Source organism: Pinus tabuliformis, chromosome 5_1, assembly GCF_031772625.1.
Source record: "Pinus tabuliformis cultivar Carrire ecotype Pingquan chromosome 5_1, CPIR1, whole genome shotgun sequence".
NCBI classification, from domain to species: domain Eukaryota; kingdom Viridiplantae; phylum Streptophyta; class Pinopsida; order Pinales; family Pinaceae; genus Pinus; species Pinus tabuliformis.
In genome coordinates, this window is record NC_142305.1 from 408,729,865 (window position 1) to 408,753,283 (window position 23,419).

The following is a 23,419-nucleotide window of genomic DNA, read 5'->3' on the forward strand; positions in this document are numbered from 1 at the left end:
TTCATTTGGTACAATACTGTTGGAAATAAAACTGAGAGGGGGGGTGAATCAGTATTATCAAGTGAAACAATTTTTCATTTTCAAACTTAGATATATATATATATATATATATATATATATATATATATATATATATATATATATATATATTATATATATATATATACATACATACATATATATATATATATATATATATACATATATATATGTATATATATAGATATATATATATATATATACACGCTACTTCAGATATGGGAACCCGTGTATACACACAATTGTGTCTAAAGAAACTAGCATATATCTAGTAAACTTAAGATTTAGTCAATCCATTAATATGTCTCTATCTTCTTGTTAATAAGAAACTTCTTTTTACAATATTTATGTACTGGTGCAGTCTTATACCAGTACGCAGGCTTTTACATGTAGAAGGCTACAACCTTCTCTCGTTCTCCAGCTTCTCCTGGAAGGGAGATACAACCCCCTTAGCTCCGTACTAGCTGATGTACTAGTACGTAGGTGCTGACCTATAGAAGGCTACAACGTTCTCTTTTCTTCCAGGGACCATGTTTCATAAATTCTTAGACTGGATCCATCAATAACATCAATCAAACATCAAATATATCTGCATCAACCAATCCCGTTTGCACCAACCAAAACTTAATCAATCAATCACTTCTCTAAAAGTTGTAACAAGAATACAGTAACAGTAACCAGAAACAAATACTGTACCTAGAGCACTGTAGAAATAAACAGAAGTAGCTAAAACATACATTATGAGACATATGCTACTTCAAGATGAAGAACCTGCTTGCATACACTTCTGTATTAAGGCAAACCTGCACACTTGCTATTTTGAATTACTGAACCAACGTGTATACGTGTCTTTGCTATGTCGAACATGCATACAGATCTATAAAATATAATTTACCCTTTTTAGATATTGAGACATCAGTTATACCTATATTATTAGATTTAAAGATCAAGTCATGCACCAAATATAACAGATCAAAATCACACAAAGATACTTCTCTTCAAGCCTTAAGAACTTGACCCTTCAATAGAACTTATCCTTCTTCTAGCGCTCATGATATTGAATCCTCGAGTGCCTTTCCGTAATGATCTCTTCCTCTTTTATAGTCTTAGGCCTTGCTCAATACCATGGTCCAAAACCACTTAGAACCAATACTTGGGACCCAATACATGGGTTCAACACTTCGGACAAGATACCATGGTCCAAAACTATAGGTCCAAATACCAAGGACACTATACCATGGACTTAAAAACAAGTTTTCCCACATGTACGCACTTTTCCTTGCATGAAAGTGTGTGCATACGCATACGCGCCTTTTGATCAACGATCCCGTGTGTATACATGATTTGGTTAAGTGGAACCTACGTATATCTCTTTTTCCTCCATTCTGAGAGCCTGAACTATGATCTGTCATCTGAGTGAGTTGCTATCAAGGAAAACACATGTGTCATAGTGCAAAACCTGTTTCATAATGCTAAAAATCTCCCCCTCTTGACTTGATGGCAACCCCAAGTTGTTCAAAGTCATTCTCCCCCTTTGTCATCAAGGGCAAAGGGTTATGCTCCCCATGAGTACATGCTGAAATCTCCTCTCTATTGTGTTGTCCATGCTCCCCGTGACAGTAGGCAAGGTCTGCAAAAAGATGTTCTACAAGAAAGAACACGACTCTATACATCATAGATGGACTTCCTATCACCAAAGTCTCATACATACATCCATCTCCCAACCAAGTGGGTATATACCAATATTGACTCATCAACCCAACCAAGTTGGGATACACTAAATGTTTACACAAGAACATTACATCATCCATCCCAAACATAGTGGGGGAACCAAAATAGGCCATTAAATGACCTTGATAATAAAAGAAATACATGACATGGAGACTAGATATCTAAGACAAGATTATGACAGTCATCAACAACTTTCATCAACAGCATCTGTCAATCATCATTCAGACCAGAAACCATGATCTCCCTCTATACCTATTCCACTTGAACCTAGATCTTCTAAGATAATGCTAACAATGTATTATTAGAAGTAAATTCTCCCCCTGAACCTGTGCCAGATGGTCTCTATCAGACCCATATCAGACTCTTTTCCTCATGAGTCTGGCCCACTGATTTTCTTTAAATCAACATATGTGTGACTATATCCACAGAAACAGGCGTATGTACGTGAATGCTCTTCATGAAACTCGCATGAAACCATTTTTCTCTGAAACAGATAAGTTTCAACAGCAAGATGATGCATCAACTACTCCCAACTTCTATCTGAGTTACTCAAATGTCTCCCTGGGCAGTGGTTTGGTGAATATATCAGCAAAATGTTCCTCGAAGGGAACATACTCCAATGTGACCTTTTTTTCAAGCACTTGTTCCTGGAGAAAATGATATTTGATAGGTATGTGCTTGTTCTTTGAATGCATGACTGGATTCTTTGAAATATTGATTGCAGTTGTATTATCACATAAAATGGAGATAGGTGGAGCACAAGTGATTTGAATGTCTCGCAATGTTTGCATCATCCAAAGGAGTTGTGTGCAGCAAGATGCATCAGCCACATATTCTGCTTTAGTTGTAGATAATGCAACTGAACTTTGTTTCTTACTGAACCAAGACACTAATATGGACCCCATAAAGAATGCACCACCACTAGTGTTTTTTCTGTAATCCATGCTTCCTACCTAATCTGCATCTATATATGCATGAAGTCTAAGATCCATATCTCTAGGATACCATAATCCATAGTTTTGTGTTCCTTGAAGATATTTTAAAATCCTTTTAACTGCCTGAAGGTGTGCTTCTTTTGGATTAGCCTGGAATATTCCAACTATTCCCACTACGTGCATGATGTCTGTTTGGGTACCTGTCAGATAGAGCAGACTACCAATCCTGGATATATAAGTTGGTTGATGTACTACTACTGATTCATCATTTGCGCTGAGGCTGCATCCTGTTATCATAGGGGTACATACTAGTTTCGAATCTTCCATGCCATATTTCTTCAAGATCTGCTTGAGGTACTTGGTTTGTGATAGAAAATACCGTCTTTCTTTTGATGGACTTGTAAACTAAGAAAATATGTGAGCTCACCAAGTAGGGACATTTCAAATTCCTTTTACATCACCAAGGCAAAGTTTTGACTCATGGTTTCTTCATTGCTACCAAAAATGATGTCATTATCACACACAAAAGGTATTAGCAATTTATCATTGTCAATTTTTATATATAGATTGCTATCTGCTAATCCTTTTGAGAAACCTTGTTGATGGAGGTATTTATTGAGACGATAATACCAAGCCCTTAGAGCCTATTTAAGACCATAGAGAGCCTTTATGAGTCTGCATACAAGTTTTGGATCATTTCCAATGATGAATCCATCTGGTTGCTCAATATACGTTTCTTCTTCTAAATCTCCATTTTGAAAGGTAGATTTCACATCCATTTGATATAGTTTGAACTTCTGAAAGCTAGAAAGAGCAAGGAACATTCTTGTGGCTTCAAGTCTAGCAACCAATGCAAAAGTTTCTTCAAAGTCTATACCTTCTTGTTGAGCATACTCTTTACAAACAAGTCTTGCCTTGTTTCTAATAACATCTTCATTTTCATTTAGCTTGTTTTTTAATATTCATTTGGTCCTTATGACATTCTTATCCTTAGGTCTAGGAACTAATTCCCAAGTGTTATTCTTTTCAATCTACTTAAGTTCTTCATTCATGGCCTTGACCCAGCATTCATCTTTGCATGCTTCACTTACATTTCGTGGTTCGATGGAGGAGAGTAATGCTAGATAGCTTGAAGCTTCTATAATAGTTCTTCTTGTTCAAACACTTGCCTTTTTCTGCCCCAAAAGCTTCTATAATAGTTCTTCTTGTTCAAACACTTGCCTCTTTCCATGTTCTTCACAAAAGTTGAAAAATTCATTCGAGTTAAATTCCCCTGCTTAATCAGACCCGAGGCATTTGATTCTGAAATCTAAGTCATTTTCAACCAGAGCTTTGAAACCTTTGAACTTTTCGAAAGATTCATCTTTATGCTTCGAAAGTCCTATCCAACACATCCTAGAAAAGTTGTCAATGGACAATATAAAGTATTCTTCTCCACGAGGTGACTTTTTCCTTGATGGACCACATAAATCAGTATGGACAAGTTCAAGTGGCTTACTAGTTCATCCTTCCTTCTCAGTGAAATGTGTTCTGGTTTTCTTACCAAACTAAAATGATTTTCATATTGTATTGTCTGGGATTTTGATGTCAAGAAGATCACAAATAGCCTTATATTTACACACTTTCCTTATCTGAGTGAAGCTTATATGCCCTAATCTTCTGTGCCATAGCCAGTAATCATCATTCTTGCTTGGATGGTATTGTTGTTGTCCTCCCTTGAGTATGTATAAATTATTTGGAGTTCTTATGCCCTTGATCATTGTTTCTCTTATATCAAGCTCACGAACAATACATCGATTTGATCGAAATATTACCTCATTTCCTTGATCACACATTTGGCTAACACTCAATAGATTATGCTTTAAGCCATCCACATACATAACATTTCTAGCTTTGACATCTTCCTTCAAAAGAACAGAACCTTTACCTTTTATGAGTGCAGCAGTTTCATTTCCAAATGAGACCTTCGTTTCGTTTTCTAAGGCACTATATGACTGAAGTTTCTCTTTATCACCTATCATATGTTTCAAGCATCCACTATTGATGTACCATTGATTTTCCTGTCCTTCCACATATAAGGCTATACCATATCTTTCTGGTTGTGGTTCTTTCTTTCTCCATGTTTTGGGACCCAATAAAGGTTGCTCCTTCTGAGATGTTTGCAAAAAATTACTCCTGCATTCAGATTCTTCATGACCGAAGTTATTACAAATAAAACATTCTATTTCATTTTCAAGAGCTAAAAATTTATTGTAGGTCCTCTTCATGATCACAGTCACGCTCCTTTGATTTGATGCTTCTCTTGTCATGATGGTCTTATAGGAAACACATTGAGCAGCTTTGTGTGCAAATTTATGACACGAAAAACATTGGCTATTAAAGAAATTCCTGCAATTGTCAAATCTACCATCTAGGTGATTGTAGTTTCTGTAATATCCATCCCCTTAATAATAAATAATAAAAATAAATCATAAATGTTAAATAATAAAAGATATTTAAAAATATACAAGAAAATAAATAAACATAATAAAAATAAAAATAAAAATAGTAATAACTATACTAAAGCTCTAAATAAGAATAAATAGAAATAAAACAATGAAAACAATAAAAAAAAATCAGTAAAGCTATCAAAAAAAAGAAAATAAAACAAGAAAGCTAAAAATCAAAAGAAAAGTAAAGAAATAAAAAAAGAAATCTAAAAATCAAAGTCGCATGTAGACACATGGAGTGTGTGCATGTGGTTCCCATCCAATTTTTGCACTATTTATTAAATGGTGAGTATAGGAGGCATTCCATCCTTCCAAGATTCTATCTTTCATTCTCTTGGGAGAATGGTGTTATAATACATAGGAGTCACTAGCAATAGTACGTTGATTGAGGGCTCGGGGGTGGCCAGTTGTAGCAAATTCTTGCACAATTGAGCCTACAGTTGGGTGGAGAGTCATCCCCAAAACCTTTTTGTGGTAAGCCTACTTCTACCACAGGTAAGCACTATTCATAGTTGAATTTAGTTTATTAGTTACATGTTTATTTGGCTAGGTAAGTGCCACTCTGATTTAAATTTAATGTCAATTAGAAAAGTTAATTATATATTTATGTTTGCGCTATTACATATGGTATCAAAGCTTTGGGTCAACCCTTAGGGCCTATGGGCATCTTAAAAAAAAAAAAAATTTGTTGGAATTTTTAACTTGACTTGTTTTGAAGTTATGGGATGGTTACTTCCAAGAAGCCGCATATTGTTTTCTACAAACCCTCGCTATACACGTAAATTTTTTATTCAATGAATACTTACTGCATAGTTATATTTTGATGGTGTTCATTTCTAAAGTCATTCCTATGAGTAATTTCCACGGCTAACCTTATCATGTACATATTTTCATATTCGGGCTCCTTCTTGCTGTCCCCTACATCTTCGCTGGTTGTTTATTCCAATTTTCTTAATCCAGAGACCACCCAATTATTTATAATCAGATTTCTTGGGAATTTTTGGGGATTCTCAAGTAGAGCCCATGGAGGCATGGAAAGCTTTGTAATTGTACACAGCGTGGTGAAAATGCACAATTCAGGCACTCTCGTTCACACTGCCACCGGTTTCGATGTGACAGAGATTATTCTTGTGGGCAGAAAAGATTTCAACGCTTTCGGCAGCCATGGGTCCACTCTCCATTTAAACTTCCACCATTTCTACACTCTTCAACAAGCTCTCCCTAAAAAGTGAGTTTTTGTTTTGCCCTCTGGTGCTTCTTCTTGTTTGCCCTCTGCACCAAATGGCTCTCCCTAAAAAGAAATCGAATTTCTATGTGAGAGGTTCTCTGCAAGTAATTCCACCCGTGTTCTACGATACTGTAGTTTTGCATTACACGATCAAATTTGGTTTCCAGATGAAATGGGTTGAAGAATGAAATTCAATGAACCAAAGATAATTTCATTTGTAGTAGTGGTGAATCTACTGAACGGGCCAGCAGATAGGTTGTTAACTTTGGAGTCCTCTCTAAAACCATTGAACAACTCGAGAGTGACGTTCACTCTAACATGGACACGCTAGGGGTTTATAATCCTCGAGACTCCGCATACGTGCATTTCATAGGTTATGTCTTGTTGTCTTCCTTTTGCCCAAACTGGATGAAAGAAGAGGGGTCATCTTGATCTTCCTCTCCTCCATTAGTGAAGACCTTATGAATTTCGTGGTTTTCAATGAGGATCATCTGAGATATCCAACGGGTGGACAAAGATCACAATCCCCTGCCCTCCACCACCCATTTTCTAGCAAGGAGCGACGGTATTAGTTTTCGCAATCTCAACGATCCAGCTCAACTACACACGACCTTTACCTTCGACCAGGATGAAATGCATGTCACGTTCCTGATAAAGAGCTATTCCAGATACTGAATATACCTGTCTTCCCATTCAATGAAATACAATGTTTTTTTAATCTCGAGAAGTTCGGTGCATTCCCATCAAATATAAGTGAAATTCAATTAATAGAGATTGTACTTGACTCATTATTTCATGAGTAGGACTTCCCATAATGTTAAAAGAGGTCGTTTCCACATAACACCTCACATTTAAGTTTAACAAATCCTCATGCAAGTAAATTAAGCATAACATAAAATTAAATCATGATGAAAAAAAGTTTATATGCAATTGCATATAGTGGTATTGTAATCAGTAAGCCAAAGGGTAAATGGATGTAAAATCAAGGGATTTTAATTTTGAGATAGATGATTTAAATGATGATGGTATCACTAGTAATATCTTAAACAAATTTCACCAAAATTTACTTGGGTGAAGGAAGAATATATGATGAGAGATTAAGACTCAAGATGATGAGGCTCATATGAAATTTAACAATGTACTTAGATGATTATACGATTGGTGTAAATGATCAACTAACTAGTTGAAAGAAGTCGAACTGATTATTGAAAAGTAATTGACAACTTGATGAAAACATATTGACGATGTTTCATGCTATCATGGTAGGAAGATAATGATGTACATATGGTTCTTATAGTGATAAGGTATCCATACGATAGTAGCGATATGCATAGGTATTATGACGTTATGTCAAGGTATATTGACATATTCATTTACTACATGATGATAGGTATTTAATGTTCAATACTCATGATGGATATAATATGCACAACGTGGCAATGAATTATGATGTTATAATATGAGGATTATTAACATGTGGTTCATTTATGTATAATTATGTTGATGGTATAACTAAGGCATGCGATAGTTCCGTACAAATATATAACATTCATGAGCATGCAGTTCCTTATTATTCATAATGTTGTGATTAACAAAGATGAACGTTCTCATGATGACATACAAGAATTGGCATGTCGATTATTTCCTATGATACTATGATGGTATGGTTAATGCATTGGATGCATGTTGAGATGTGATGATTCAGAGGACTCCACAAATGGGATGAGAGGGCGAGTTTATTTGATGATCTCATGCGAGCCCATACAGATGAGGGAGAATAAGTAACACCATATGGGCTGGGGACAAAAATCAATGAACACTACATATGCCAGTGGTTCCTTTGTCTTGTGTATAGCTCTTGATGGATAGCTCTAGAGGAGCTGTGCGACCATCTTGAGGAGGCCAAGTGCCTGATGTTCTAGGCTAAGTGCATGTTATTGTATTGGGATGCTGAAGTCTGGAAGGGATGTAAAGGAATTTGATGCCTAGGGTTGTGCGCCTCAGTAGTTGTGGAGAGAGTGGGCCAGCCCTCCGAGATGCCCAGGGTCATTGACTGCCGGACAGGATGCCTGCCTTGGGGCAGATGAGGTCTGAGTTAGCCGCAAGCCTTGGGGCCAGCCTTAGACTAGGATACAGACCGGGTCAAGCTTAGACTGGTGCCGACAGTGGGAAAAAGGACAAAGATTCCTTGAGATTTCCCGGGGTGTTGGGGACTTTCGATGCCTGCTGGTTATAGTAGTTCAGTAGAGGGTGTTGGCAACATGAAGTAAATAAAAGAATAAATAATAAAAATAACAAATAATACATAATTCAACATAACTTCGGGAGAGTATGTAATACCCCTCCCATTAATAATAAATAATAAATAATAAATAATAGTATAATAATAAATAATACAAAATAAATAATAATAATATAAATAATAAAAATAAATCACTTAATAATAAATAATAAAAATAAATCATAAATGTTTAATAATAAATGATATTGAAAAATATACAAGAAAATAAATAAAAATAATAAAAATAAAAATAGTAATAACTATACTAAAGCTCTAAATAAGAATAAATAGAAATAAAACAAAGAAAACAATAAAAGAAATCAGCAAAGCTCTCAAAAAGAAGAAAATAAAACAAGAAAGCTAAAAATCAAAATAAAAGTACAGAAATAAAACAAGAAAGCTAAAAATCAAAATTGCATGTAGACACATGGAGTGTGTGCATGTGGTTCCTATCCAATGCTTTCTCTATTTATTAAATGGTGAGGAGGATGGGAGGCATTCCATCTTTCCAAGATTCTATCTTCCATTGTCTTGGGGGCATGGTGTTCTAAGACATAGGAGTCACTGGCAGTAGTATGTTGATTGAGGGCTCGGTGGTGGCCAGTTGTAGCAAATTCTTGCACAATTGAGCCTACGATTAGGTGGAAAGTCGTCCCCAAAAGCTTGTTACGGGAACCCTACTTCTACCATAGGTAAGCACTATTCATAGTTGAATTTAGTTTATTAGTTACATGTTTATTTAGCTAGGTAAGTGCCACTTTGATTTAAATTTAATGTTAATTAGAAAAATTAATTAGATATTTATTTTTTGGTTGTTACAGTTTCCATTGACATTCATTCTTGAGGAAAATTAAGAATGATTTACCTGCGGTTGGTTGTAGCTTCTATTCATCCTTGAAGTAGATTGACCCCGATTTGCTTGGTGATTTCTGTTTATCCTTGAAGTAGATTGACCATGATTTACCTGATGATTTTCTTTATGCCTTTGCTCACGATTGTCAACCTCTTCACTTCTCCTTGCTGCATCAAGATAAATTTTAGAGGTGGATGGCTTATGTGCTTGAGATGCTTCTTCTGTATATCCAAGACTTGTTTGGATTAGAGGAGAATGCCGCACTTTAAAAATCTCATCTAATGTTTCAGATCCTTTAGAAAATGTAAGATTAAGAGCTTTTGTTTTCTCAATATCTTTTCTAGGTCCCACAATTTCACATTCTAACTTTTCATTGTGTTTTTCCTTTTCAGCAAGTTGGAATGTAAGAGTATCTATGATCATACTCTATTCTTCTAAGCATATTTTAAGTTTATAAATTTTTTCACAGAGATCATATTCATCTATAGCATCTAAGAAATCATCATCTTCAGAAGCCAACAAAAGTCTATCATCATTACCATGTTCATCTTCATCACTATTTGAAAGTTCATCCCTATCGTCATGTGTATAATAACTCTTCTTACTTACATTCTGTTTTCTGTTCCATTTAACTTGTTCTTTACCTTTATCAAGCTTATCTTTATGAGGACATTTGGCTACATAATGACTGACTCTTCCACTAGCAAAGCATTTGAAAGGTAGCTTACCTCTGAATCTTCCAAAACCCCATTGAAGGTTCTTGACAAAGTTTGATTCTTCCTCTCCTTCTAAGGTGTGCCCTGAATCATTGAATTCTCCTCTTCCTCGAGCTTTGAATGCGTTTTCTCTCCTATCTGATGGACCCCCTTTTTCAATTCGAAAGCAGTTAGGATTTCGTGCAGCTGTGACATGGTGATACTCTGAAGATTCTGGGTTTCTTCTATGGCCAAAAATTTTGATTCAAACTTAGAAGACAAAGATCTTCAAACCTTTTCAACTAAAGTAACTTCTTTTATCTCTTCAACCAAGTTTTTTATGTCATTAACAATCTCATCTATAAATACGAAATAATTAGCCACACTTTCATCATTATACATTCTGAGAGTTTCATATTGAATTATGAGAGATTGTAGTTTTGAACATTTTACCTGATCATCTCCTTGATAGCTTAGAATGATCTTGTCCCAAATTTCTTTAGCGGTTTTGACCTGCATAACCTTGACGAATTCTGATTGAGATAGACTCCCCAATAGAGTATTGACAACCTTTGCATTTGTTTCATACCGATTTTTACCTGCTATACCTATAGGAGTTGCTGATGGAACTGTGTATCCTACTTCAACGATATCCCAAACTTTTCTACCAAGAGATTGCAGATAGGTCGTGGTTCTTACCTTCCAATAGACGAAGATGCTCCCATCAAAGATTGGTGGCCTGATGGATGCCTCTTTTTTGTAGTTGCTCATGATGATAGATCTGCCTTCAAGCGATCAAGCTTCTTCTAAAGGACCTCCTCTAATCCCAATTGTTGGAAATAATACTGAGGGGGGGTGAATCAATATTATCAAGTCAAACAATTTTTCATTTTCAAACTTATATATATATATATATATATATATATACGCTACTTCAGATATTGGAACCCGCGTATACATGCAGCTGTGTCTAAAACAAATAGTGTATATCTAGTAAAATTGACATTTAGTTAATCCATTAACTGTTGATCCTTAATAAGTGCATCAGAACTTCATTAACCATAAGAATAGAATAGATCATCACGCACATGAACACAAGATATAAGGTGGAAACCCAATGTGGGTGAAAACCACCACTGTAATACGTCTCTATCTTCTTATTAATAAGAAACTTCTTTTTACAATATTTCTGTACTGGTGCAGTCTTATACTAGTGCGCAGGCTTCTACCTATAGAAGGCTACAACCTTCTCTGCTTCTCCTAGAAGGGAGCTACAACCCCCTTATATTTTGTACTAGTTGATGTACTAGTATGTAGGTGCTCACCTACAGAAGGCTACAACCTTCACTTTTCTTCCAGGGACCACGTTTCATAAATTTTCAGACTGGATCCATCAATGACATCAATCAAACATCAAATGTATCTGCGTCAACCAATCCACTTTGCACCAACCAAAACTGAATCTATCAATCACTTCTCTAAAAGTTGTAACTAGAATACAGTAACAATAACCAAAAACAAAACCTAAACCTAGATCACTGCAACAATAAACAGAAGTGGGTAAAACATATTTTATGAGACGTACGCTACTTCAAGATGAAGAACGTGCGTATGCTTTTGTATTAAGGCAAACCTGTGTATACGTTGTTTTGAATTACCAAACCAGTGTGTATAGGGGCCTTTGTTATGCCGAACTTACATACAGATCCATAAAAGATGATTTACCGTTTTCAATTATTCAGACATCAATTATACCCAGATTATCAAATTTATAGATCAATTCATGCACCAAATATAACAGATCTAAATCACACAAAGATACTTCTCTTCAAGCTTTAAGATCTTGACACATCAATAGAACTTATCCTTCTTCTAGCACTTGGGTTCCTCCTTGATTCAGATCCAGCTATGCACATAACCCAATGACTAGTTTTCTAGATCTTGCTATTCAGTGATCCCACGTGTATACGCGATTTTGTTAATTGGAACCTGTGTATATCTCTTTTTTCTTCATTCCGAGAGCTTGAACTATGATCTGTCATCTGAGTGAGTTGCCATCAAGGACAACACTTGTGTCATAGTGCCAAACTTGTGTCATAATGCCAAAAAATACCTCTCGCAAGAGCGTCTTGTTCATGACAAACCTAGGTAGGGCATGAGGGGACTTATGGATACTGAACACATTGATGAATGTTACTTCTTAGGGTAATGCACTGACCACTATGTGCATTACCAAGGATTGCCCTATGGTTGAAAGCCCATATTTACACGAACTTGCTAGATTCTTAGGGTTGATTGCCCAAGGAGTTGATTGCCCAAGGATTCTGGAGCACATAGTGGCAATTCTGGTCAGTGCATTACCAAGGATTGCCCTATGGTTGGAAGCCCATATTTACACGAACTTGCTAGATTCTTAGGGTTGATTGCCCAAGGAGTTGATTGCCCAAGGATTCTGGAATATTTTTCCTACATATAGGGCATTCAAGTTTAGTGAGAAACCACTTCAAAATGCAGTCTTGATGAAAAAGATGGTTACAAGGCAACTGTTTTGTTTCAGTTCCGGTGAACATGTCATGACAGAGAAGGTTACAAGGCAACTGTTTTGTTTCAGTTCCGGTGTACAACGTGTCATGACAAATGGCGCATATCAATATGTCGCCCTCACCATCATCTATAGCAATCGATTGGGCTGGAACGGTAACGGTTTTTAAACAGTCAACAGAAGCAACAGCGGCGGCTAACGGATAACTCTCATAGAGAGTAAGGTATCGCTCTCGAAAATGAGGATGAAGATCAAAAACTTCAATTCTCAATTCTATGGAATTGCTATTGTCTTCCAAGAGCTGCTGTACGCGATGGCAATTTGCAAAACTGCCATTCCATACAACTTGCTGGCTCCACACATTTCCCCGACTCCAATCAAACATAGTTCGCAGCAAAACCATATTCACGTTTTCAGTCATTGTGGCCTCGCTATTCTTTTGGCCACTGTCACTCACAGGACGATATTCATAATTGGGTTTCTGTCCAATGTCATCTAATAGACGTACAGAAACATTATCCCAAATATTCTGCATTTCCCACTTATTTCGGCCGTGTTTTCCAATCCATCTGAACACTACGCTAGAGATCAAGTGCGGCTGATCCGTACCTTCATTTTCGGTGGATGCATCAGTTCCACTTGTTAATGTGGAAGGTACATATCTGTCCCACAGGGTGCCTCTATTGATCGCGTTACCTATGTAACCATGAATAGTATCTAAGATTTTAGAATGGATTCCATTTCGTGATTCCTCCATCTCTTCGTTTTTCGAAAGATACGTTGAATGAGAACTTTGCTTATATATCGTTAAAAAGATCAGAGCGCGATACAAGACTTCCCCCGACGACCTACGATATTGATCCTTAATGCTTTATATGTTTACATTACCGTTTTAGAGTTGCTAATCTACTTTGTATTATTTTCGCAGGCCGACCAGGAAAATGGCGGGCTTTTAGTTTTCCCTCAAAGCCTCTTAGTTATCTTTATTAGTTCTTTCCGAAAGTCCGACTTTATGATTATGATAAGCTTGGTTTTTTATTAGCCAAATCTAAAGTTTTTTATTAGCAAAAAAATTAAAAAATTATACTTTTTTATTATAGCAAAAAAACATATTTTTAAGAAAATTTAGTAGACTAAAAGTTGTGATTATATGGCCGACGCTTGGATAACCAGCTCATTCATATGTTGTTTCAACTAGTTTTTCATATGTTGTTTCAGGTAGTTTCAACACATTGGACACATAAAGGCTACTTGATGGACAAATAAATTCATAAGCATCAATAAATTTTAAAGGATTAGGTAATTTGATAAGGGTGACCATGTTTTATTAGTTCAACAAATATATTAAGTAATTGACTCGAATATGTTGATTGATATTATTTTTCACTTTAATGTTATTGATTGGTATATGGAAGGTAGAAAATGATGTAGATTGACATTTCTCAAGTACTTTATTAATGTGGTTGTGCTAGTTGGTAGAATTAATCGATCATGGTAAGTGGTTTGTTATAGTTAAATATTTTAGCGTTATCATTGAGAGGGTGAATTTTGTTGAGGAATCAACTATGGTGACCATGGTTGTATAAAAACTATAATTTGGTATAGTTCACGATGTTTCAGTTAAATATTTTAGTGTTATCATTGGGAGGGTGAATTTTGTTGAGGAATCAACTATGGTGACCATGGTTGTATAAAAATTATAATTTGGTATAGTTCACGATATGTTTCATATGGTTGACTATGTTTTGATAATGATCCATTATGAAAAAAAGTTAATCTTGGTTGAGCGAAGGTGACATTGTATGGCTCACAATGCCAACCACACATGCTTTGGCATGGTTAAGTATGGCTCGCAATGCGAACCATAGTCAATTTTTGTTGACCCTACTAGATTGTGCGTGACTATGGTTATCAATATAGATGTTATTTTCTGAGTGTATAACATAACATCATTGATGTTTTGCTTGCTAGTTTATTTTTTATTTCTTGGCTTTCACATTTTGATGGGGGTAGGTGTTTTCCATTTACATTTTTTTTAATTCTATGGAGTTTTCTATCATTTTGTTTTTGTATTTTCCACAAAATTTTCTAAATCCATTTCAATGGTGATAATGTTGGGCATTGGGTAATCCAGCACTCCCGTCTGTTTCGTGACATGTCTTTAACCACCGCTAGAGGATCCGTTAATTCTGGCGATGCATCCATTTACTAACACGTACATGCTTTTGGTGTAACGAAAATCGTGATTCCATCATGTGGTATCACAGCCAAAGGTCTCGAGTTCAAATCACACTTGACTCGTGCTAGGGGGACATTGTTGGGCATTGGGTAATCGAGTGTTCCTCTCGAGTTCGAATCACACTCAGCTCGTGCACTTTGGAGATTGTTGGGCATTGGATAATCGAGGGCTCCAGTGTGTTTCATGACATGTGCTTAACCGCCTCTCTAAGGGTTGGAGTGGAATCTGAACAATCAAAGGGAGTCCAAGGGAGCACTTGGAATATGAAACCAAGGGTCATGAGACTTGTATAAATATGTATCATTGTGAATAATAATCAATTCAATCTTGATCCTTCATATCTTCTTGCCTCACCATAGTTGTTTTTAACAAGATGTTTTGATTTGAGGGTTGGTTTGAATGGACCTATTGTGTATATTTTAGATGTAGTTTGAAATACTTAGAAAGGTATTGATTTCACCTTATATTACACACATCCTATATGCATGAGTGAAAGTGAAAAGGTATGAAATATAAATGATGACGTGCTTAGATTAATGAAGAACTTGTTCCAGTGTATGAATAATACTTTGTCTTTTGAATGAAGGATTATTAGATAAAGTATCTAGGTACTATTTAGTTAAAGAACATAAAACGTTCTTCACGAATAAATATGCATCATAATATTTCATTTTGGTTTTTAGGGTATTTGAGTTGGTTTCACAATTCAACAAATCTTGTAAAATACACTTCAATACTTCTTTGAAGGAAATCATTATATTTGGATTTATTCCTTTGGTGATGTGTTAATGCATGTCTTTATACATATCCATTCTATTGATTGTTGATCAACAAGGAGAATAGATTTTGTGCTAATGTTGATATTTGAATGATTTTTGTTTTTAGCTTTTAATATGGGTTTTAATGCTTGATGCTTCCACATTTACCTCAAATGCGCATTTTTTTTTATTTTTAAGTGATATCAACATTGATATTAACTAGAGCCTTTATGTGTGAACATAGTAAATCTTGGCACTTATAATCACCAGTTGCGTTCCTTTCTAGAGAATTTTTTTTTTTTGCAATAGATGACAGTTGTGTGGAATAGACTGAAAAACATAACGCAAGTGTATTGTAGCTCTACTCTTTCAATGAGACTTTGTAATATTGTTTCCTGAGTAAAATGTAAGGCTGATTTTTTTTGTGATTGGAAGCATATCCTTACCAATATTTTTTCCTTTTGACAAATGAATAGTACATTAGCTCTATTATACCAGAAGGAGTGAGGAAAACAAAATTGTTTTCCTTCTTGCGTCAAAATCATGTAAACTACAAAAATTCATAATCCATTTTTCCCATGGAGCACTGAGTTTAGTATTTAGTTCCTCGGCCTAGACGGAACTAGGTGTTGACAGTTTGAAATTTTTTGCCAATAGCAAAGGGGATCTCCCTGATGTAGGTTCCCACCTAGAGCCTACACCGTTTGTGGTAGGGATCCCTTTTAGTATGTAGGTACGATTGTCGTTCAGTTATGTTGAGCTTCGTTCGGACGAAGGTGAAATATGAACTCAATTGAAAGCATGGACCTCAATAAATACAAAAAAATAATTGACAAATATCACATGCCGCACAAACCATGAATAGCTAGACAATAAACAACACAAACCTTATGTAAAGTTATTGTCAGTAGGCTTCAAATAATACTCATGTTTGCCAAGATAAAGTCCTTAGAAATTGTAAATTAATTCACAATGATCAAACATCTATGAGCATAAATAAAGGTGCAGTCAAGACAAATTATACCAATATTAATGAAATATTTCACCAACACAAGAATAGAGTTAGTGAATTAAATACCATTCATATGAAGCAACACAAATTTTGTAGTATGAGACAACATATGAGGAGACCGCACATCAAAGAGATTTTGGGAACATCTAATCCATCAAGTGAAGAAAATAATCATTTCATTAGAACATAAAAGATCTGAAAAATCCAATAGTTGAAATGTACAATAACTCCTTGCATAAATTAGAAGCGCATAAATTCTCTTAAGTAATATGTATATATCTCCAAAAAAGTCTTTAGCAAAAGGTCCTTTACAAATGAGGCATTAGGGTGTATTTATAGGGTCAGGGTGACTCTTGGCCTACCCTTGACTCTTGAACCTCCTCATGACTTTTGATCTACCTGATGACTTTTGGTATTCCACATGACCTTTCATATTCACAAAATATTCTATGCTACTGAAGTAGATACATCACAAAAAATAAGATATCAACGTAATTCACTAATTTAACAATGGCATGTTTTGGAATGTCAAGACCAAGTTGTTCCATCAAATATGTGTCCCATAGGTTGTATTTCGTTTCGATGGGAGTGATCTGCGGTTGATCTTCATCATGTCGATGCAAGAACTCGAGTGCATTTGGGATGAGGGTGGTCTGTTTAGCATGCACTTGGTTGTTCAAGGTTACCAGTTTGGTGTAGATCCTGACTGGTTCTACCACATAATGCATCATATTTTCTTTGGTGATTGGCATGTGGTTTTTGCGATCTTCTTGTTTATATGTCTCATCGAATGGCTATACTTCCTTCGAGATCTCATCTTGCTTCCTCACCTGTCTGATTTCTGCTATAGAGGGGACCCCATGAAGTTGTATCATAGATTCTAAGCTGTTGAACAGATACCTGTAGGATGCGAATACCCTGTCCACATACTTGGACAATTTGTCCTTAGAGTAAATTTTCATGTGGAGTTGAACCTTGGTATTCTGCATGGTGATCCATTCCTTGTTAGGCACCACCTTTGGTGCTCCTGGGTAGTTGACAGACCATTCATGTATCTTATCCAAAGTAATCATAGCCTCCTTAAGCATCGCAACTCTTCCTATTGTGTGGGCTTAGATTGTCATGATTGGGGCCACAGTGTGATGCAGTTTGGACATCTCTTCGTAGACTACTACCATGGCCACCTCGAGAGTCTCTATTAATGCTTCAAATTTTTGTGTGGAATTTAGTTACACTAATGTGAACTAAACGGAGTGCTGCATTCTCTTCCTCCACCTTTCTTTTATCCTACTCTGCCATGGTGCTCCTTACTTCAGATGCATAAATCATGTTTTGAAGGTCAACAATCTCTTTTCTCATCCAGGCCACATTGTCTTATCTGGTGGCAATGAACGTTGTCCCGACCAAGGCAATCATTTGCAAGTTTGCTGTAATATTGGGCACAATATTCTTGGCTGTGGTTACTGATAAAGGCTCAACTGGATTCTCGGTTCAATTTTTTTCTCTTTCTTGCACAATTTTGCGGTTCACTTCATCGAAAGTGTAGAAATTTTGAATAATAAATGCATATTCAACAGAGATTATCCTGATTATACACTATTGCGGAATACATGCATAATACATAACCTCCTCTACGTTGATCATCAATTGAGCAGCATTAAAAACAATGAAACATCAATCGCATGCACACATTAACACAGTATGTAACCCGGGGAAATCTTACAGCTGAAAACCCCACGCTATCTGTCGTGGGGAAAAATGCCTATGCAGGACGATCCTATCCACCTAAGGTGTGACAGTGCCTTAGCAACAAACAGAGACAGCTATTCTAGTATTCTTCCTTTATGAATTAAGAATGAAGAGAGATAGATGGACTAACCGGTGTCTTTCGTTCGTCCCTCGATCCAGTCTCTCTTCTCTTTGAGGGTTCCCAACTACTTGCCTTCTCACTCGCCCAGCTTCAAGAGGTTTCTGCAAGATCACAAGAAGAGAACACTACACAAGACATGGATTCATATTCATAACTAGTTCAGGATTAGAAATAAACTAAACATACTAATGCAATCATACATCAAAGATACATCAGTATATAGGAGAAACCAAGATAGCTTTATTGATGAATGACAAGGTTCAGGAAGAGATACAACCCATAGGGCTCCAATCCAGCATCTCCTTCCCAGCAAATGGAATTCCTATCTTCGCCCCCTTCAAAGCATTAAGCACCCAATGATTCCAATCTCAAACCAACAGCAATTCTTTGCAATAACAAAATTCCAGCCTTTAGATCTCATGGAGGAGAGATCCATATATAGATGCTTGGAGAGAGGATGAGTCAGCTTGAGATCTGACTAGTGTCCTCTCCCTCTCTCAGTTCTCGATTCCACTTGGAGGTTCTTTCTTCCACTTGGAGATTGGGAACCTCTTACTCATCACCAGTCGAATTCACTGAGGCAAGTGTCATTGAGGAAGATTCTGGAAGCTTCCTGGGTCTTGACACCTCTTGGAATGAACTTGCCATTTGTCAACTCTCGCTCAGCGCACCCTGGTAGTGCTTCTACCTACGTTGCAGTGCAGGTAGCCAGTGTTGACTTTGACATTCAGCGCAGACAGCTAGTGGAGCCACTGAATTGATCCTGAATTGACTTGTTTTTTGAGCAGTTTCTGGTGGAGAACTTCTGTGAATTGTTGTGGTTTGTTAGCCTTGTTCCTCTAGGGGTAGGAACAACATGTTTAGGGACTTTGGATCCCTTAGATTATGGACATTTCATGCTTAATGCTGTAAGTCACAAAAATGTCTATAACAGTTGCCCCCTAAAGTATGAGGTTGTTTATAGGGTGAAATGCTTTATCAAGGGGATCCGAAGTTCATCCAATGCTGGGAGGAGACCTATAATAAGATACAATACAATACATTATTTTTCATACTTCTTTCATGATCTAGATGAGGCGGGCATTCCCATGCTCAGCTTTATAAATTCATTTTTCTGTACATAGAACAAACAATCGTCTGATGATAGACTGATAATTTTGATGAAAGTATCATCCTTTGAGTAGGATGATTATCTGCTGCAATGATGTACATGTCAATGTCTTTATCTTTTCTGAATATATATCGCAGCCTGGATGGATGAAACTAGATCCGGGGTCTTCAAACGCGTTCGATCTTCACTCTAAGTACAAGTCAAACCATGTGAGAAATGTTCTGAAGTCGAACATGGAAAGACATCGCTTGATTACCGGTCAATGAGGTAAACCGTTAACAAGCGCGAGAGGAATCACCGATAATGATAATGACCCTCAAGGTACTGTAGTACAATTCACGTGGTGTGAATAAAGTACTTGGCGTCGAACACCACGCAAAATCTTTCGGTCGAAGGTCATTGATGTATACCTGTCGCCGGAAGTGAGAAACTTGCCATTGAGGCATGCAAGCTTCAAAGTACTGAAGGGGTTGTTCCTAGATCAACTTCTTGGATAATGAGCTGATGTCGACAAGAAGCGATCCATCAAAGGAGGGCCTTAATGAATCCCACATCAATGACACGGAACGGAGCTAATGATTTTGATGGAGGTGAAAACGATCTGTGACATATGATTCAAGGTGGCGGTCATGAAAGGATGAAGGATAATGTACGGTAGTGGATGGGACACGGTTGACTTTTCTGAACGACTTCTCTTGAACATATGGCGACACTGATGCGATGGATCGGTAGAATTACCCTAAATATGGATGGTATGGCGAGACCATGGATGTGACCGGTGAATGAAACAACCCAACCCGATTGTGATACGGAGGAAAAGTGTCATGTTCAAGAGCAAATTGCTACCATCAAAGTTTTCTTGAGTTTCTCCCAATTTTTCCCCAGTCATTGCTGACCAGTACCTCTTTATTTTTGTCAAGCTTGAGGAGGATAACATATTCTTGTTCTATAACTTGCCCTTCGGGCAAGCCCATCGCTATATTTTAACGAGCCTAGTGATAATGAAACTCGTTCTCGTCTGAAGACAAGTTTGTCGCTATTTAATGATTTTAACGAGTCTAACGACAAAGATAACTCGGTCCTTTTCATTTTTAGAGAGTCTGAGAAGGTACATAAAGTTAACTCCAAAAGTCCTTTTTCGTCATCTAATCCCTTAAGTTTGAAGAAGTATAAAACAATGCAGAAGGGATGAGTTTTCGATAGTTTTAACGAGCCGAATAAAACAAGCGCTCGATCTTTTTGTGCAATAATCCCTCAGGTCCAAAAAGATTAAAATCTAGAGGAGGGATAGCACTTCCTGTCCCTTTAACGAGCTGGAAGGCCAAGGACTCGGCAATCTTTTCATATTTTACGAGTCAGATGAAAAGAGCTTAAAGAAGACTCATATTTTGAGGAACAAGTGATCAAACGGGTTAGCAGCTGATTCCAGGTACAGGTTGGAATTTTCCAATCACGACAGTGTCACAAGGATGGCTAGTGAAATCACTCTTCGCAGCTGTTCCTCAAAATGGGTAAACAAACATATGGAGGTGAACGATCGGCCAATGGAAAAGTGGAGGTGACGGTGCAAACACGACCAAGGCTTTAATGGCTGATGATATTACATTCATTGTGGTTATTTACCGGGATAGTTCATTTTTTAACGAGCTTAAACGCGGGTGGAAACATTTGCTCGATCTTATGTTTATTTTTTAACGAGCATGAATTATACGATAAAACTGCTCGTATCTTGCGTTTATTTTTTAACGATCATGAACTGTGTGCTAAAACTGCTCGAATCTTGCGTTTATTTTTTAATGAGCATGAATTGTGTGCTAAAACTGCTCGATATAAGTTTGCATGCCCCCAGCATAATAACGCAAATCGAGGTGCATGCCCCCCAAGCTTCATTGCATTCAACTTGGTGGTTGGAATGAAGGTTTACCTTTGAGACTTGGAAAGGGGATTTGTTTCATTTTTTAATGAGGTTGACACAGTAAAAGAACTATCCTCATGACTCCTTGTTTCATTTTTTAACGAGGTTGACACGAGATAAGAACCGTCCTCAGAGCCCATTGTATTTACAGTATTTCTATCAGGGCGATGATCCACGCTGACAAAATGTTTAGGAATCTTCCGAATCCATTAGATATAGAAGATTTCATATTGTAGGTTTCCACTATGGCCACTTCTGCCAGATTACTTGCAGGCGGTAGGGCAAAAGTACCCATTAAGGCAGGGTCTTTTAGGAGACCTACTCCAATATTTTGAAGCGAATGATTGCTTCCATGGATCATTGGAATGCTTCCCGTAGCTTGTGAACTGTCGGGGAGGAAAGTTTGTTGGTCGATGACTGTAATTCCTCCTTGAAAGGGAAATGCAATCTTCCTGAAGTAGGTCGACACAACTGCGGCCATGGCATATATCCAAGGCCTTCCCAGTAGGATGTTGTAATCGAGGTTTCCATCAATTACTTCAACATCAATTCCTACTGTTTTGCCCCCTAGTTCAACTTGCAAGTTACTTAAAATCCCATATGGAGTGTATGATCGTCCATCAAATGCTTTTAACGTCGTTGACGATCTCGACAAGGGTGGTGAGCGTAAATTCTTCCAGCAACTCATCGACATAATACACGTAGATGCCCCCTCATCAATAATTTTTCGATGAACAGTTTTGTTGAGGGCTCTCACTTGAATAAGGAAAGCTAGTTGAGCTGGTAACTAAGGGTCATATCCTTTATGATCAAAGGCCACAAGATTCGAGTCCATTGGGTCAATTTCACCTATTGCTGATAATAAAGCTTGCTCTTGGGAGAGGCAATTTTGCGGTACCTCAAGCGTCGACATAGCGGACGGCGATTGGGCCAAGTCCTCTATTATATTATAATTCTGTGCTATTTTTGCACGAGGATTAAATGTCGACTTGTACACTACTCCCTTTGGCGACTTTATCATTTGTTCAGGAATAGTGGGTGGCACAACTTTGGTCAAAGTTGTTGTCGAACTACTAGGTTGTTCATTAGCCTTGTTATTCGACACCTGTGGATTCTCGTAATCTTTATTCCTTGCGAAAGCATCATTTTGCTACTTTGAGATAGACAACATAAGCACTTGGGATCGGGAAGCATTTTGATTAGCAACCAGTTTGGTACCCGAGCTTGGAAACAGATCAGTCAATACTACTGAGGTTTTTGAACTCTTAAAGAGTTTCTTAACTTTAGCTATATGTGGACAATCTCTCGTCCAATGATCCTCATCGCATATATGACACCCCGCAGGGGGTTTCCTTTTTCTCCCTTTGTTTTTCTTCTTCCCCCCTGGTTGCTTCAGTTGTTTGCCCTTGTCGGTCGATGCGGCATTTACTTCCGAGGCAAGAAGTTCCTCATTTGCATTTTGATTGGAAATCTTATGGGCCCTTTTAGATGTAGCCTTTGTCGATTTCATGTCTATCGTGCCAATCACGCCATCGATGGCATGAGAGTCATTGTTTGATTTAGGAGGAGGAGGAATTGAGAATTTTGGTCTAGGGGCGTCAGGTATTTTGTCGTAGAGCGTGCCAAACTGAGTATAGACCAAGTCCAGATATTGCGCACGAGCGATGACTTGCTCTTCCATTACGACTCCCCCCTTTTCCACATCTTCCGTGATTGTAGGA

General features: G+C 37.2%; 1 pseudogene; it reads left to right on the forward strand.

Annotated features, from left to right (window-relative positions):
- Positions 1-6,594: 6,594 nt before the first annotated feature.
- Positions 6,595-7,097, forward strand: LOC149165218 (putative inactive purple acid phosphatase 9; annotated as a pseudogene).
- The last annotated feature ends 16,322 nt before the right edge of the window (positions 7,098-23,419 follow it).